Here is a 19,990-nt window from a genome sequence, read left to right as displayed (position 1 = left end):
TAAAGTCTGTTTAATTGGCTCACTTAGCCACCTGTTCAGTATAGTTACCATGAAAACATGGAACAGAGTTGGTTTTGCTAAATTTCTGAGTGCCAGCCTTTCATCCTTCATCCTGCCTCCTTCACCCATAAAGTATCAAGCAATGCTTAGCACAGATTTAAAAATAGTGTTATAACCATGCTACACATATTTCAGCTAATCAGGAAGGAATTGAAAAGTTACAACAATGCTATGCTAATCGGGGCATTTACTCACTGTCAGCTCTGCCTGTTCCTGGGTGAGTGTCAATTTGTTACATCCCACTGCACATATAATAACAGGGGGAAAAGGTAAAGAATGATATGCATGCTCCGTGCTTGTGGACAGATAGATGCTACACACCCCCCATTTCACATTAAGAAGTTCCATTAAAAGGAGTAAAATTGTGAGAGGAGATTCAGTCAAGGACTTTGAAACTGTTGTCCATTATTTAATTCTTTTTGGTAAAAATAAGAAAAGAAAATGCAAGCAGAGTTAAAGGCATGAACTCCCATTTAGCAACGCTCACCACATTAAAAGAAAAAGTTATAAGGCACTGGGGCACCCTTTGTTGCCTGCCGTGAGTCAGATTGCTTTCCTCGAGACCAGTGTAAAGTATTTTTGCAGAAGACCAGACTCTGAGAAGGAGAGGGGTTCACAGCAGAGCATAATTAGCACTCTCTAAAACTGGAGCTACAGTGTAAACAGCTCGAGTCTTCACTGCACAACGCAAACAAACAATCCCAGCTGAGAATTCCCTGGCAGGAACCAAGCAAATACAGCCCTTGCTGCTGACTGCTGTTATTGCTATGGTTGCTTAATCAAAACAGACAGCAGCATGTAAAAATGTAAATATTTGATATTTGTTAATACAGTCCTAAGTTATTGCTCTGGCCTGCTGGTTTGGTTCCATGCATTGGGATCCTCTGTGCAACTCACTCGTCATACATTTCAGCAGAGGAATATTTTTAAGAAGCCATTATCTAAACTGCTGATGTAATAAGGCACCGGTATATGAAATACACTTAATAACTCAACTTCAGTTATTTATTGTGAACGAGGGTGCATTCTCCTTGATTCCATTTCCCAGCAAAATATAAGTGGAGCTTTCATCATGAGTGCTTGAATTTATGGCAAGCAGACCAAGTGACATTAAGAAAGCCACACAATCCCTTCATTCAGGCTTTAATAAGGAAGCCAAGGAAAAATTATCCAAGCTGGTTTGTGGGTGACAGCACAAGAACTTTTTGGAGTCAGAAAGTTAGCACGGAGGCTCCCTGTCAGCCCATTAAAAAGCAAGGTTGGCATTCCCAGATATTGGAACCATGTGTGCAGAGGAATTTTTCTTCTGGTAAGACATTCCAAATATTGTCCCAGAGCCAAACACTTCGGTGTTAGACTAATTTAAGCAGTATGTTGGAATCAGCTCTCAGGACTTTGATCATATGGAGATCGTTTGTTACAAATTGAACTAACCCAGTCTCTATTTCTGGTGGATCAGAACTATGGATTTGTTGAATTAAATGCCTCATTTAATGCAGTTTGCACATGAAAAGAAAGCTGCACTCAGGAATCTGATAGTGAATTTTTCACCTAACCAACAGGTCTACTTTTTTATTACTTTTAAACCTAATCCATACTCAGTCCACACTGTTCTTAATAAGCCCGAGGCTGTTTGGAGTGAAGGTTTAAATCAGCTCGTATGTTATGGGGGGAAAGCATCACTGAATTATCAAACCGTGTAATAAGGAACACATTTGAATCCAATTCTAGAAATAATTTTATGAAGAAAAATAAATTAGTTCTTGGTTGTTATTTACCATCCAAATAGCTCAGTGCTCTTTCATGACAGCAGTGGACAGAAAGCTGAAAAATGATTTTGCAGACATACGATTTTCTCCCTGCTTCTCATTGCTATCCCCATTTTTGCAGCTGAACTATTGTGAGGGTTAAAAGTGCACAAAATAAAGCATTTCCACATATGGCTGCACTTTCTTTTCGTTTCTTGAAGTTATAATGTCTTTAACTGTTGATAATGATATTATAAACTGTCATTTAGTGCATTTTGAGTATATTAAATACATGAACAAAAGATGTGTAGTTCCAGCTGGACCCTGATCAGAAACACTGAGATCTGATTCACTGAAACTGCAGATAGCAACGTGCAGAGCTTTTGAGGAGCCTCGTGGAACAGGTAGCACTTGCAATAGTAACAGAATAAAATAATTGATTAAAATAAAAGAAACCTGACAGCAATTATTCTCCATGAGTGGGATGAAACTGAGAAATGGGTACCCAAGTGATATCTAATGGAAGAGTGCCTGGCATGCTGCTACACAGTGGACTGACACAGGGCTTGAGTATATCACAACTCTCTGCCTTGGGGAACTCAGGATTTACACTGTTTTCAACACATTTTCATCTGGAGTCTCACACAAAATAAAAGCAGGAACACCAGCAATTCCCAGGGACCCTTCCTCTCAGTCCCAAGGGAATCTACATAACAGAGCTGACATGGAAGGAAATGGGAATGCTGTTTTCTGCCCAGAAGGGGCAAAATTAATCTCTCCAACCTCACAGCTTTGAAAGGACCCTACAGCCAAGCTGAAAACCTCTGATACATGGATATAATTTTTAATGACATCTCACTGTTCTACTGGTTTAGCAAAGAGATAAAATGCCATGGTATATGTAGCCTCAGCCCCTTGGTGCTGTTACAGGCATATCCAGCCACTGCAGCTGGAAAAGGAACTAACCAAAAACCCAAAAAGGTGAAACCCCTGCCAGACATGAGCCCTGAGCAAGAGCTTCATTGGGCCTTAGAAGACAGAAAATAGTGACATGGAAATAACATGGCAATACCCTAGGCCTGACCCAGTTTTTGGTGACCATGGTGTTTCCATTGCACCGAGCTCCAAGGGAACCATCCTGAGCCTCCCCTGTCCTTACCCAGGCCATGGGGGATGATGGGGAGCTTGGCACAACCAGTGCAGAATATCAAACAGGAGAGGGAAGCAATAAGGGTGTTGTGTGCTCCAAATCCCATCCTGGGGCAGGGGCAGTGGGAAGCGTCTCCCACAGATCATTCACTCCAACTCCCATTGCATGCACAGAGCAGAGTTCATTCTTCATAAAGAAAAGGGAAACTGTTCCTTTAGGGAAGAAAAAACCCCAAAACAACACAAAACAACAGTTATCTAGCAGATACTGATTTATACACACTCACACACACATATATATTTTATTGGCAAATAAAGAAAGATCAGATCTTTAATGAAATCAGGATGGGTTTGGGAGCTGAACTTGAGCTGAACTCCCCAGATTTTCATGGAACTTCAATTAAAACGGTTTCAGAGGAGTTGCTGAAAGCCAAGCACTTGCCATTGAAAGCTTAATTTAAAATGAGAAGCATTTTTACACCACATTTCTCAGTGAAATTCTATCCCTGATCCTCATTATATACTTTTTTCTTGAACAATATATTTTTTTTTCAGATAAACCATGTGACAATGTATATAAATTTTATCCTCAGGTGTTACAACCAGCGAACACATAGTGGCTACAGTGACTAAAGAAACTATCATTATTGTGCAGAAAATCCCTCTGCCCTCTCCACTCTAAAACTAGTGGTGAAATTTCAATCAGAATTTGTTGTCATGTATGATATATAAGGATTTAGATACCTGATAAATACTAGGACTAGCAAAAAATGTGGTTTGGGGGAAGAGTGAAATCTAACTTCAGAAAACAAAACAGAAGAAAATAATGAAAAATAAAGATGGTTGTTTAATTTCTGCTTACCAGCCTATTCTCCCTCAATCCCAAGAATACAAGGTAAATACACAGCTTCACTTTAGGGCCCTTTTCAATACCAGTGGAGTCACACAACTCAATCTTTGAGCTTTGCCTTCCAAACATATCCCTTGCTTGATCAGATGCACTACAATTCAATTTGAATGTCAGCTTCTGGCTGTGGAAAGAGCAGTTGAAGGGTGACCAAAATGGACACAGATCCTGGAGTTTCAGTAGCTTGAAAGCATTAAGGGAAATGATCTTGTTTTAACCAGGTACCAGGAAATAAGTTACTTTGAAAACCATTTAAATAAATAATACTTTACTGCGTAATGAAACATGATGGAATAGAAATAATTGTGAAACTTTTTAAAGTAATGATGGGGGGGAGGTGTGCCTAAAATAACAAAATCCAGCACTGTGTCAGGGACACAGTTACCAAGACAAACTTTATGTGCTCTGGGGTGGAACCTCTCCCTCTGCCCAAGATATCTGCACTGCAATTGAATAATAACAGACCTGCAAACCATAGCTGAGCTCTTGGAGCTGACATGTAAGACTAAGCACTGTAGTTTCATGGTCTCACATGCAAATGGCAACAATAAACTGACTGAAAGGCCTTGTTCCAATTAAAACATTAATTTCACATACTTCTTCCAGTTTTCATTTTCCTATGATCATTTCTTCTGTCCTCACTGTAGACCAAAGATTTCTAACTCACTTAAGAAAAGGCAAAACCAGACTGTCCTCAAAGGCTCTCCAGTCTCCTTCCCTTCCTGGCAGCTTTGTGAGGAGGCTCAGGAGGAATTCTTTCTTCTTTCACCCTTTTGGGAGATCAGTTGTGTCCTAATACCTTCTTTGTCCCCATTGCATTCAGCTGTGAGGAGCAAACTCCAAAACCTTCCTTTTTGTAGTCTGGGAGAAGAACTGACAGTTCAGATTGCCAGACATGGATGCTAGGAAAGTTTGAGTGTTGGATTGTCTTTTATGGGGCCGAAACGCGGTTGCAAAATTGTGCAAAATTCAGAATGTTCAGTCTTGTCCTGGTCCATCCCACAGGAGAGCTTCCTCCTTTATTCCACAGACATGGTTCCCATCCTGCCTAAACTTCAGTGTGAGAGCATTGGGCAGCAGCCAGCCTTTTCCAGGTCAGTATTGTGTGCCTTGGCTGGTGATTACTGCAAACTCCTACCAGAGCCTAGGACTGCAGGGCTTCCTGTTAATGTTCAGAGCCATCTGAGCATGGCCAGACACCCAGCAGGACAAGGCTCTGAGAGAGGCACAGCTGCAGCTTTGCTGGGCTCACCAAAGCACTCAGCTTCTGCTGAATGTCTTCAGTGGAGCAGGAGTCAGGTACTGGGGCATGGTCAGGCAGCATCTTGTTCTACAGCAGCACCTGCAGAGTGGTGGTACATCAAACCCAGCAGATACTGCTTTATACACACACACACAGATAAGTTATTATACTGTGTATTATTATGTGTTACATATTGTATTCTTATATATCTTATAATATTTCAAATCAAAATATTTCAGGTTGGTACCAGAGACCCATCAGCGGGGTTGGCACAACACTGAACCATGTATTAGGACAAGTTTTGATATAAAAATAGATTATCTGGATGAGTTAGAGAAAAGAGCTTGCAATCTGGTACCTCACCCTCAGCTTGCTGCACAGACCAGAGCTAACACCAGCTAAACCAGGCTGCTCCCAACATGTCCAGAATTTCACAGATAGTGCCAACCTTCCAATTCATGTTTTCAGCCTGCTATAATGCAGCGAGGGGAAAATCAGAGCAGATTTTTCTCTCTGCTCATACCTTCTATTCCCGTAATTTCCTATTTTACAAAGAGACTGATGCTATTTAAAATGCCAGAGTCATTAAATCTTTTGTTTTCTCTAAATAAGAAGAAAATGGTTTCTCACAATTCTATGGGAAGCCATCAATCTTTTGCAAAGTGACTTACTGTATGGAAGAAAATAAACATTGCTGTGTATGTAAAGCAGAGCAGAAAGGCTGCAGTCATGGGCAAAGCACTACTTTCTTTAGCAGTAGCAGCATATTAAAGCCAAATGTAGTCCACTGAAAGTGACATAAATAAGTGGATTTCCCATCTGAAACATTGTTTTTAGCAAGAGAAGCTTTTAATCCCCTTAAGTTCATTTCTAATCTGTCTTGGAAGTGCTTGTCTAAAGAATATTACATTGATATAAAGGATTTAATTTATTAAAACTAAACAGCAGCCAGCACACTACTAAAGAATATCTTGTACACAGTACTCTCCCAAATGAATAAAGCTGCTACAGGTAGAAAAAAAAAGCCTGCACAAACACATGGCACGGCATTCATTAAAAATTCACACATTAGGTTCCTGAGCTCTCCTGCTCACTGTGCTTTTCCCAATAAAGCAAACACTTTAGAATTCATAATACCTCTTTATCCCATGTGCACAAATGACCTCCTCTCCTTTATGCACCTAGCAAATGAACAAGTACAAAAGGGAATAGAGTAAGCAGAAAACTAAACATGCCCTCTCCTACCCAAGAGCATAAAGAGAGGGCAAGCAGAGGCTCTCAGAAGGGTTTAGAGCAGCCTTGACCAAGATGCCAGGGCTCCCATCAGTTTTGGCCAGTGCAGGCTACGTAGGCAGCATCAATTATGGAGTTTGTCAGTCAATTAATTTTAAGGGCTCTTAGAATAACAACTGAAGGAAACAAAAGCTGCCTTCAAAGTACATTTAAATCACTCATTAACCACAGATTTGGCAGACTATTTAATAATCAGCAAGAAGCCAACTACCAAATGATAAAAATGGCCTTTTTTCTCTTCCTGAGGGTGTAAAAATATCTCTGTTTCTAGCAGCCCACCTTGAGACACCATGAGACAACTCCCTGATTTCTCCATGAGTGCTTTTAGTATGTAAGGTGGTGTCCAAACACAATAGTGTAAAACAAGGCCCCAGAGATCTTTTCATCCTACACACTAATCATGGAAAAATTTGCAGAAATTTTCAGAAAATGAGCAACCAACTGTTGTAAGGGAAGATTTAGTCTGCAAGGAACAACCTTCACCTTCAAAAATGTAGTTACTATAGGGCCTCTTTCCTGAATTTTGCAGATTGATATAGTATAGGTCTCCAGGGGTTTTCTTCTGTCTTGACAAAAGAGACAATATTTATTGGAAAAATTCTGCTGTGCTGTGGCACAGTGTGTGTGTTGTGACTCACATTACACCCATGATTCCTTCTGAAGTCAGAATGGAAGCTCACTGCTACAAGTGAGATCAGAATTTGGTCACACATTGTTATCACGCTGGATCTTGGATGATGTTGCACATGACACAGTTTCCTTTTCCCATTCCTCTCCACTATGGCCAGCAGCCATCCTGCCTCCATTTCAAGCCCACATAGCTTAAGTCAAATGGGGTCAGGATTGGTCAATGCTGGAAGGTCTCCAAAGGAAACCATGAGGCAGGCAGAGGTATAATTCAGGGATTAAGATTTAAACCTGCAGAGAAACATGTTGCTGAGGAGTCAGTCTCTTAGCTGGTGTTTTCTGCAGTCTTGGGTTGGTGCTGATGGTGACCAAACACACCCCTCGCCAGCCAGGGAGAGAAAAACAGACTCAGCAAGCCATACTGGCTTTTGTCCTACTACACCATAGCAAAGTGAAGTGATTCTCATTCTAGTACCTACACACAGCTGTGGCAGTTCTAGCAGCATGGACACAGCCTGGTGTGAGCAGGAGGAGGACTGGCTTTCCTGAGCTCTTGCAAAATAAATTGTCCATGAAACCAGGGGCCTATAACAGGAAACCATTTCTCACTGGGTGTTATTTACATGCATATTCTAACACAATAGCAAGGACAATGAGAAAAATGCTCATCTTTAAGGAAAAACTTAATTAGCAAAGAAAATAAAGTCTTCTGCCTAATAGGAAATCCCTTTTATTCCCTGCATTCTTCCCACCATTTTAGATGGTGCTGTAGCACAGTCAAGTGGTACTTACTGGCAATTTTATCTTGGGTAAAAGTCCATGAAAACATTAAAACATGAACAAGTCGTCAAGTCAGTTTATGAATCAATATACAGATTTCTTCCATGCCCATAGCTGATTTCCATAACCGTGAGCGTGCTGAAATCCTGTCTAGATGCCAAATCAATTTTTCTTATATATGAACATCACAGCTACTTGAGAAAGGGAATCTGTGCCAAAAACCTCACGCTCTTAACTAATTATTTCTGTGACTCCCTCCTTGCAAAGCACAATGACTGCCACATAAATACACATAACATTTATTAGGAACAGGCACACTTCCCACAGGTTCAGCCTGAGTGCAGCAACATCCCTGACAAGCTCATCTTCCCAAAATGTGCAGCCAGCCTTTATCACAAGAAATAGTTCTGCTTTTCCCAGGACTTCTTTGCTGTGAAATATTCAAGCACTTATCATCTCAGGCAGGGCAGCCAGGAGGGTAAGGAAATTCCCAGCTCTCCATGAATGCATCCTGCAGAGACAACTGTTGTCTGGCATTTACTTTCACTGGTCATTGACCCTGGTCTTGCTCAGAGTCATTGTGGAGCTGCTGCCTGTGATATGAGAGCAATACTTTATGTAAATAATGTCCAAGTAGAGGAACTAATCATTAATGCAGACTGTTCTGAAAGTAAAAGCAAACAGCATTTGGCAGGGAAAACTATTAATGAGAGGGTCACCAGGGAATTCATTCTACAAACCACATGGAGATTTGCAGGGTATTTCCTTGTGAGGCATCTCAGAGCAGATGTTGTGCAAGTACCACTGATGGGGATCAGGAGAAAAGTGGGGCTGAGGTACTGGTCAGTGCAGATGGCCAAGTAGAGGGAAGACAAGAGGCTGTCAGGACAGCAGGGCCTGAGGAGGTGTGGGCTCGTATTGACAGGCTGCAAGTACGCTGACATAATGAACTCCCATCACACAACAGGGACAGCACTGGGGAAGGTGAAGGTTGGGTCTTGGCTCCAGCCTTCTGTTGTTTTTGGGCTTTCTGGACTTCAGGCACCACTGTGCTTCTGTGGGGGTATAAATGTGTGAATATGTGTATAAGAATGAGGAGCTAATCTAAGCTAACCCTTGTCTTTCATAGGTGGCTTCTGTTGTTTAAAAATAAAGTGGATACAGAAGAGGAAAGAAATCCCTCTCTTGTGTTTCACATTAATATATGGTTTTGTTGAATTAACTGCTGGCCCCTGCCATCCCCCCACCCACAGTGTGAGCCCTTGGCTACCCTTCCCCATTTACTTCCCTTGAGAAAGGATGAGTTTTCATCATTTCAAGCACTAGCAGTAACAAGAAAAGGAAATGTCCTACTCAAACATCACCCAAATTGCTACATACATAAGTTACAAATTAAATATATTATGCAAAAATCTGAATCACTCATATAAAGCAAGAAGACAGAATTCATTCCAGGCTGCCTGGTGATGTGATGAGTATCTGAGGAAGGTCTGAAGGAAAACTGCTTCCCTCATTAATAAGGTCTGGAACACTTGTGCAGTGTCCTTCCTCAATGCATTTATTTAGAGGAGAGAATACCAACCAGTGGAAGGTTGACAGTGGGTGCATTCATTGCCTGAGTTACCACTGGAGTCCAAGTTCCCAAAAAATTTGAGAGCAGCACTGTGCCACAGCCACGAGCCAAAGCTCTGGGCATTGAGGCACTAATTCTGTGGTATCTTCTGGTGCTCCACAGCCTTGAACCCCCACCCGTATCGGTGAGCACTGATCTGTCTGAGTACATGTAACTGGCACTTCACTTCACTGGTGAGAAACCTCTGTCCCCTGTGCTGCTCCTCCAGTGGGCACTGGATGCTGCCAGCCAGGTGCTGCTCCCTGGGGATTATCACTCTGCCTCCCTGCCCTGACCCAGCTGAGCTGTGGCACAGGAAATGCCACAGCCATCCCACACTGCAAAGCCAAGCTTCTCCAGATTCCTGTCAGGGACAGAACAGGAAAAGTGGGTTTTGAGCAAGTGCTCTCTGCTGCAATGAGGCCTAGACTTTCTCAGAGCTCCCATGGAGACTGTCCATGTTCCCTGGCTTGTAACACCCAAAGACAGCAGTGCTGCAGGCAGGCTGCATTTTACCCAGCAGAGACCTTTTTACACCTTTGTTTCAGGTCAAGCACACATGGTCCCAAGCTCTGCACTTAAACCCATGGCACCTCTGAGAAGGAAATAATCCAGTAATTGCTTACAACACATGGGCAGTGCCATTTTGTAACATCATCTTACCATTTGCAAATATAAGCTAAATACCTAAGTAGAAGTAAAAGCTACAGACAGGACAAAGCCTGTCTATGTGACAGATCCATAACTTTTCTGGGTGCTTGGTGCCTCAGTATCCTAAACAGTATCCTAAAAAATTCTTGTACAATCTAATGGCCAATTCTCGATCTAATGGCATTGGAGCTGGAGAACTAAAGCACTCAATATGACTCAGAACTGACTATATTCTACCTCTGTGCTGTAGTTTATATAAGGAGATCATAACCTCCTCTGGCACCATAAATAACCATGCCTCTGCAGCAGCAGGGCCAGGCACGACGGACGAAATCACTGAAATTGCTAACCAAACAAGCAGAAGGAGTTATTAAAGAGCGCTTAGGCTTCCACATGTTTATTTTCAATGATTTCCACTGCAAGCACAGCCTTAGCTCTCCCAAAGAGCCAGGACACTGATTTTGCTCTCATTAAACAATGCCCTGTCATCAAGCCGAGACGCTGGATAAAATGCATGATTATTAATCCCTTCTACATAATTATAGATGACAAGAAAGAGAGAGGGGAGACCGCAGCAGTGGAACAACTTTGCTCACCAGAAGAGAGAACAAACAAGGATGATTGCAGATGTTATAAATGTTTCTAATTCAACTAAGCAGTAATTTTTTGTTTTTCAAAGTAGCATCCATTGGGTTTTGCCAACGGCTATGAACATACACTATGTGCTTAGAAAGGTTGCAATTCTAGTACATATAGAAGGAGGCAGTGTTTTTGTTAAAAATAAAATTAACAAGCCATTACTTCATTGACAAAATCAGTTTTTGCTTCAACAAAATGACAAACCTGCAGTCAGAGCCTGGCTGATAAACTGGTGACCCAGCTCCAGTGTATGGTTTCCATGCACATTTTGTGAAGCTATGGGTATGCCTTTGGCTGCTTTTTGTTAATCTGGGTGGAGGAGCCAGGAGCACCCATGGAGGGTGATGTGTTAATGACCAGGACAAGTTTTCAGCTGAAAAGAGAAGAAAGTTGCTTGATAAGAAACAAGAGGCTGTGGAGACACCATGTGTGAAGGGATGTTAAGCAACCATATTCCTGAAGGAGAAGGAGGGACACAATGACAACAGCAAAGAGTCAGAGGTTCAGAGGTTATTTAAAATATCTGTGTGATATTTGTAGGAAGCCTGTGTGATTTCCTGGGCTGCTGAGCCCAGGACGAGGTGGCACGTGTGTCTGGGAAAAGATATTCCCGATCTAAGGAAGAGGTGTTGGGTGAGTTGGGCAATGGGCAGAGGAGCAGGGCAAGAGTGGAACTGTGATAAATGAGTTACAAGACAGGAGCAGGAGCCACAGGAACATGTGAGGGTTGCAGCTATGGAGCCTTTGCTCCACAAGAATTGATACCAGATGACTCAGCCGTACAAATCTGATACAGATCACACTATGGGCATGTGACTGCTTCTACCAAATTAGATACAGCACATGATGGGAGCCTGTGCCAGCTTCACTCAGGCTGTTGAAAGACAGACAATGAGGATGAAGAGCCTTAAAGACAGTGTGGAGCAGTCAACCACCACCTATTCAAACCGGGATCTTCTCCCCAAATTTTTTCTTCAAACAAGCTTAAACCTGTGGTGGTGGGATATACTGGGACAGTGCTTTGCATCACAGGGCCATGACATTTTCCACTCAGTAGCTGGAGAACAGAGCCAGATGAGCTGTGTCACGCACAGGTGGAAGGGTGTGTGGCACCCCCACAGCACAGGGGCTCTGCTCCAGCAGCTGAGAACAGGAATGGGGTGATTTCTACCTGGGACCCAAGGCAGCAGATGGTGTTTAAAAGCTTGACTTTCTCTTGGCCCTGCTGTAGAATATAGGTCTAAAACCCAGACTATACTGCTTGCAGCATCCCAGGAAGTCAGATTTGCAAAACTCTGAAGAAACTGAAATCAACACACACTTGAGAAAAACCCCCAAACTAGCAACCCAGACTCAAAACTCAAACCTTCTGGTCAGTTCATTCAAAGCTATTTTTCTTTTTACTTATCACTGCCACCAACGCTTTGCTTAGTCTTGAAGAAAATGTTGTCATTCCACAGTCAGATGTTTTTACATGTACATCCATCATGGCCTGATATATCCTGACCTTAGTTAAAACTAATGTTTTCTAAATTGTACTTTTATGTTGAGCAAGCCCTTAGGCTACACTGTTAAAAGTTTACATTGAAAAATCATTTATAATTGGTTTGTTTGAGTTTGCCTGCTTTGCCTGTTGCAAAGTCACCAGAAAGGGCAGTATTAATTAGCAAGGACTTATATAGAGTCTAGACAATAAAAAGAAAATTATTTTACCTTTTTTAAAAGCTTTGAGCATGTTACCCATTCTAACGAATTAATCTTACAGAAATTACATTTAAGGAAAAAAAATACTGTATAATTTACAGCAAAGCTGTTCCATTTGAATAATTTATTTTTTCTTGAAGTATTTTCAGGATATACACACATTGCTCAAATAAAAATACAATTATTGTGAAATTGAGACAGCCAACAAAAAATTTTAATTTATTCCATTTGTTATGCAAAATCTTGGTTGGAGAATTAAACAATAAATTTTAGTTTATTGCATAATGTCCTAAATTTCACTATAAAGGACTTGTTTTCATTTTGGGAAGATAATGATGACAATTGCACAGAATTTTTAAATAGTGCACACAACAGAAAACTTTCCAGAGCTCCAACAAACCCTTCCCTGCACATATTGTTTCAGCAAAATTAAGGAGTCAGCTCGTCTGGGTTAGACACCGAGGGATTGAGCTTTTAGTTCCAGACATCCTTTCCAAGTGTCTGACATAACTTTGCAAAGCCTTATTAAACATGAATTAATGAATCATTGGAGCTGATTTTATTTATTCACAATGTCACTGTGAAAAGACAGAGGAGTTTTGGATCATGGCACTCTGCAGCACTTGATGTTATTTTAGTTCATAATTGGTGGTGACAAAGCCACAAAATGCTTAGAGCATTTGGCTAATGCCAAAAAAACATAATAGCAGGCACAGAATTTATCTTACATCTACCTTCATTTGGAAGCAGATTATTTTGTCATCTTTGAGGAGACTGACAAGAGACCCCAATTTCTGTGTTGGTTCAGATCATAACTCGCTGCCTGCCCTGCCCACATGTGTTGCAGTTTATGCTGCTGTCACCTGATACCCTGGAGGTCAGCGTGGCAGGGGGCGCTGAGGAAGGACTGACAATACAAGAATGACTGCGAGCAAAAGGCATTCTTCAGGGCTGATTCTGATCTCAGAGCAGCCAAAGATCAGCATGTATTTAAACAGATAGGGTTACTTTAAATAAATGTACAGTAGCAAAAATTCCAGGAAACCCTAAGGCAAACTGGAAAAAATAATCTGCTCTGTTTCCTTGTAGTCCTTTCCTATTTTGTATTGGAAAAAAACAAAGAAGTGGGTTTTTTTTCCTAACACAAAGAACAGCTGAAATAGAAAAAGGAGAGAGGACTAACATGCTTTTACCACAGGGCTTTGCTCAGCCCAAAGACAACCTCTAACTCAAGAAATATTTCCTTCTTTCATCTCTCCCATTTTTCACTGACAAAGGTAACAAACTGTAGGCAAACACAAGAAATGTGAATCTCCATCCTTGAGCTGTTTCTTGATCCCTTTCCTATTTTTACTTCCCATCTTCTATTCTCTTACAGATCCATTCTTTCCCAACAGCTCTGGCAACATATTTTTTGAAGTAAATGAAGTTGATTGAGATCTTGCTGACCCAGGTTAAACACAGATTCATGTCATGAAAGCCAGAGGAGCTGTATCAATATCAAACCAGTGTGAACAAAAGTAGAATCAGACCCAATGGCATAAAGGTATGGAAACATATATGTCCCAGTTGCCTCTTATTCACATCAGTTTAATGTAATGAGGTGCCATTGGCTTCAGAGGAATGGTTCCTGACATACAGAAGTAGAAGTAACTGGAGATGCCAACAGCGCATGTGTTGTTTGGCACTGCTCTCCCTGCGCAGTGCAGGAGGAACGCCAGGAGAGCCAAGAATGCCTTTCCCTGCCTGAGCCCTCTCACCGGCTCCCAGCTGAGCTATTCTTGCCCACCTGCTCTGGCAAGAAGCTCCCACACACGTTTGGTGTCAAGCACAGCCATAGGGTGCTCCCCATCCTTTGGCACGGTGTTTCGGTACGTGGCCAAGGAACGGTGACTGGCTCCGTGTCACAGCCCCTCTTTCCATGCACACAGCCTATTTGCCCACAAGTCAGCCTCAAGCACTTGTTTGTACCTAGTCTTGCTGCCAGGTTAAAGAGCAGTTACCACAGGCAGAGGAAAAGAAATATTTTACAGGTTTGTAATTCATTAAAGCACTGGACCTGTTCCAATATGAGTCTACCGTTGGGTAGGAAAGAAGACATGTTGAGACTGTGGTCTACAATGACACACTTGTAATATTTGTGCACATTTCTAGTGACTGAAACTATTTTCCGGGTGTTCTGCCTGTGCCAAGAAACTCAAGCACACAAATTCAAGGTAATGCCCTTTTTCTAGCATGATTCAGGCTTCTGTCATTTCAAGTTTTAATGGTAGATTTAAGAGGGTCACTTCAACCATGAGCTATAAGACAAACACTCCTGAAACAAAAAAATTCCAGCATAGCACAAACAACAAAATCACCTTAAATCTCCCAGGTGTGGCTCTTTAGTGGCTTATACTTAAGTGATTTCTGTGCATGTGAAGAAAAACACTTCAAAAGATCTTTTTACCGGTATTATAGTCACACATTTACCTGGTTGGAGAAAAGAGTTCTTGTCTTTTCTCTTTTAGAAAACCTGTAGAATAGAATTTATAAGACTTTAGAGTCTTTGGCCATGATCCATAAATCAGTACACATCTTCCTATTAATCAGAAATGAAAGATTTAAGTAGAAGTCAGTAAAATTGTGTCCTCTGACAAAACTGACAACCATCTCTTTAGTTTTGACATAACTGACTTTGGATATCAACCTCAGTCACCTGTTACTTTCCATAAGAGCTCTAACCAAGATCTTTCACAATAGAAGCAAAAACTTTGTTTTTAAAATTCACAGAAAGCTTTAAATTTCTCCTCTACTTTCAAAAGGAGGTAATATATGTGTGACACCAGAAAAAAAATTTAGAAAAAAAAAGATATGTGCAAATATTCACAAATTGCATGCAGATTCAAAAATATTACCAGTTCTGATTTTCCTTGTAATTCTTTACATGCTACTATCAGAATATCCCTCCAGTTCATCCAGTGTCAATTTGTACACACTTATTGAGAGATTTACACAACTTAACACCAATAATTATACTCAACAGGGAATGTATATTTCAGAATAATAGCCAAATTATAATCCTAAAAGGTAGAAAGGTTGAAGCCAAAGTAAGGGAAAAGAAGAACCATAAAACAAAAAACAGATTCTCTTGCTTTGCCCAGGCTGTAGCTAAATGCACAGAGAGCAGAAATAAGTCTCCCAGGAATGTATCAAACCAAGCGACATAAATGCAGCCTCAATGCACAGAGAGTCAGCAGCAGTGCTGCCAACCTCCAGGAGCCACAAGTCAGAAATGATGTCCCAGAAAACCAGGAGACATTAAAGGTCAATGAATGTAAAAGTTCATTGCATTTGTTTGTGAAGTTTGCATTTGAAATTCACACTCAGAAGTTTTTTTTCTACCCCTCCAAACCCTGAAAACATTTATTAATTGCTAAGCTTCTCATATGACTCTAGGACCTGGGGAGTTTATAGAAAACATTAAACATAGAAAGCTTGGATGGGCAAACTCAACAATTCTGAGAGACAAAAATTAAACAGGACATAAAAGCCATGCCACCATGGCTGGAAAGACCCTGTGGACCCGGCAAGAAGTGATCCAGTGGGATCAGCCATGCCAAATCACACAGTCACTGGATGGCTGGTGCTTTTCAATCCTGGCCTTGGGGTGACCATCTACTTCTGGTTCAGAAAATTTGGAAAAATCTCTTCTGGGTAAATGGAAAAGAAGAGAAACTCAGAAGTCATAGACTCTTTCTGAAGAGGATGGTCATGCAGTCAGTACTTGACTTTATGTGACAGTCACAGAGGTCACTCTCAGATGGGAACAAGCAGAGGGACCTGGGAGCATCAGCACTGGCTGAGACCAGCACAGCCAGCAATCCCTGTCATGCCATTCCTAGGGCCATCCAGGCAGGGCACAGGGTTCCTCAGGGGGCTGTGAAGTCCCCCTCTCTGGAGGCTTGCATGGCCCCCCTGGATCAAGCTCTGAACAGCTTGGTCTGATGTCCCTTTCTGCTCCAAAAGAAGCGTTTCTGGCAAGGTCTCATCCATTGTGAATTGCACTCTGATTCTGCATTGTAACAATAATTGCCCAGACTGAGAACAAACCATCATTCTCTACCATGTTTCACATGATAAAGTACAAATAAACAGACCTAAGCACAGGCAAATATAGACAGAAAATTGGAGCTCACATATAAAAACCCTATTGCCACTCAGGGGACTCCTTTTCAGGCAGAATTTGCATGAGGAAATTATTGTCCCTGTCTTCACTCCCACCCAGGTGCCTCTCTCTCTAGAGCACCTGTAGCCTCCAGGTTGCTCCCTGCTCCTGGTTTCTATGCCCCATGTCAGGATACACCATCCAGTGATGAAACCTGCCATCACCCAATGCCATGGCAAAAGCCCAAGCAGGAGCAAGGCAGGATTTCACTCCCATTATGGGTAGGAAGCGCTTCATGCTCCCCTTAGAATGAGTTATGAAGGGGCTGCAGCCTCAAGTGAAGCCTGTATCAGTGACTCTTTGGTGAGAAAATATCCTAAATTGCCAGCCTCCACCATGGGCAATGCACACGGTATCAGAGTGTCTCACATTATGGTCAGATGGGAGCTCCTGACAGCCTCCTGTTTCAGTGCCCTGGTGTGGAAGAGAGTTTAACAAGTCAGTCTTTCCCATAGCCAGATCCATAGGGCACACCAGCAGGTCACTCAGCAGCTCCCAGCAGCAGATAATAAATAAACATATATATATATAACTATAAAGAATAAAACAAATTTTAATTTCTACTTTAGGAGCCAAGGGAAATGGCCCACTGGCCTGTAGAGTTATGCAACAATTGACTTCCTTTCAAGTTGCAAATTACAAGATGGCACAAACACAACTATAAATATGTTCCTATCGTACTGAAATAAGTTTTGCTTTCAATTAAGCAGTTGTTAAAAGTATGTCTCTGTTTAAAGAACTGGCTTATGATAGGGGATATTTCTTCCTTGGCATTTTTAGTACATAGGAGCTTAAATTTAGGTTACAAAACAACCAGCCTGACCTTTTCCCAGAGCTTTAAATCCTGGACAATTTCCATGGCACTCAGAGGTTGCTCAGTGCTTTTGAAAACTGGACCATTTCTTTCAATTTTAGGAGCGTAACTTCCAGGTACCAGTCCTGACAATCCCAAACTAATGTGTTTCAGAAAATAGTAGTTTTCCTGAAATATAGACAATTATAGACAAACCTTTGTGGAGTCAGATATACAGGCAAAAGTTTGAAGTGCTTTGTCTCAGTAGTACTTCAACAAACTTTATAGACAAGAAGCACCAGCTATGAGTTTTAAAAACCACAGATCATCTGCTTTTCCATCTCTCCAAATGGAATTCTGAAATGTCATCAGTTTAAAGTTTCAGATGAGAAGATATTTTTATCCATTTGAGAAAAAAAATCCATTTCCCATGCATTAGATTCATGTGAAACTCTAATGTTAGAGGCTGTGTCTGTCCTGCTCACTGATATAAATTGTACCCTGACAATCCCAGTGATGGGATTGGAAGTGGGTTGAGCACCACAGCATCTCATAAGACAGCTCCTCAGTGCTATTCCTGCAGATAAGATATAATTTGTGCTCCCCTCAGGCACCAAAGGCAATGTACCAGTGCAATAATCTTCTGAGTATCCCAACATTTACAAATAATTGTAAAGACCTGCTAATATGGTTTAGTTCAGCAACTCTTCACAGTGCTGAGTGCTGACAGAAATGACAACTAAGAGAGTATTAAACAGCCTTTAGGATGTCTTGAAGGAGAAGGCTTGTGAAGCAGTTACTACAAGGAACAAGCAGTGAGCAGCACATTGAACATTTCATAATTCTCCAGCCCCATGTTTTGTTCATAGACTGAACAAAAGCCTTATTTTGGGTTATGTAAAACTCCCTAACAAATGGGACAAGGAACACAATGGAGAGGTTACAGTGCAGTCATGAATGTGTTGTTTGTTTACTCATGTTCAAATTTTGTTACTAAACTGCTCAGCAGTCACATGCAAAGCAGGTGGCAGAGACCCTAACAGGTTTTTTTAAAAACAGTTTCAAGGGGTTAGAGGGTCTTATAGGACAAATTAAGGAGTTTGATAGAAGTATTAGAATAGCAGTTGATAGAACTACTTAGGATGGCAACTAGGAAGGGGAAGCCTGTTTACACACCAGAGGAACAAGTGACACTGAAGCTAGAGCTTTAAACATCTGACAGAAAAACAGAAAAAAAAATCCAGATAAATTGACTCAGATGCCCCCAGTGTTAATCACACTGAAATTAATAATACAAAGTGATCAAGGTAAAATATGTTGGTGTCAGCTGAGGCAATATTTTGACCCATCTCCCTCATGCCAGAGGCAGGGTGTGGAGTGCCCCGATTCCCCCTGGATCCCCACTTCCCTCCCCATGCTGAGCAGCACAGTGGGAGGTTTTGGTACCAGTTTCTGCCAGTGAAATGCACAGGAGGACATTCCAGCACTGGTGCCCAGAGCCATCATGAGAGGCTGTAAGGCCCCACCAGACCTCAAGAGGTATTAAAGATCAAATTCTCTGTGGAGGGGTTGCCATCTGTGGTAACACTTCCAAGACATCTCAGCAGGGAAGCAGTTGCCATTTTTGTACTAAGAAAGAACATTTGAAGCCTCCATTCATTTTACTTTTGAAGTTGGATAGGAGTTGGGGAGGTAAATAATTATTAACTTTCTGGTTTGCTACACATTTCTTTTAGCTGACTCTGCCTCTGGTTCAACTATCCCATTCATTAAATGGTGTTACCATCACTTTCATCCTTCACATGAGAATCTTTAAAGTCAATCTACAAAAACTGTTAAGCTCTTAAATAACAATGTTTAAATATCAGAGAAGAGGGAGCTTGTATAATGCTTAAAAGAAACAAAAAAAAGAAAAGAAATCAGAAGCTATGCTTTTAAGGGGTTTTTCCCCTAATTATCACTGTGAATATATTCATCTTTCCTAAAAATATAACTTTATATACTTACATTAAATTTGTTAGATTATTTCATACAATGCATATTTCTGAAAAAAATGCATGTTGCCAACAAAAAATGAGCGTTAACTAAGAGACAGTTACCCAGATTTTATTCTTCTGGAAGTGGAAAATCCAAGCACATAAATCAAAATGACCCTAAAGCAGTGACCAGCATGCCCTAAGCAGATCAACAGTGGTTTCATTGACCTCCAGACTCATAAGGGTCATATTTTCACACAGATGAACTGGTCTTGAACTGCCTTGCCATTGCATTGTGCACAAAGGGACCCCAGCCACAAAGTGTCTCTGCTTTCTGTTAGGGTAACCTGGATCACTTCCCAAAACAAAAAAAATCAAAGCCACATTCCATTTTAGAAAGTGTTTGTCTGTCCTGCCTGAAGCCCTTTCTTCTAGTCTTGATTTTTCATTAGTACATTTGCATGAATTTACCATTAATATTAATATAAAAACAAACAAACAAACCAAACCCCCAAAACAACACAGTAACAGCCCTCAGAATTCGTTATTACAGATTTTTCTTTTCTGAAGATTTTTCCAGGACACTTTTTCACACTTGTGA

Source organism: Agelaius tricolor, unplaced genomic scaffold (genome assembly GCF_023055355.1).
Source record: "Agelaius tricolor isolate 1412-34295 unplaced genomic scaffold, bAgeTri1.0.p SCAF_15, whole genome shotgun sequence".
Classification (NCBI taxonomy): Eukaryota; Metazoa; Chordata; class Aves; order Passeriformes; family Icteridae; genus Agelaius; species Agelaius tricolor.
The sequence above is the reverse complement of the archived record's forward strand: the minus strand, read 5'-3'. Positions refer to the sequence as shown.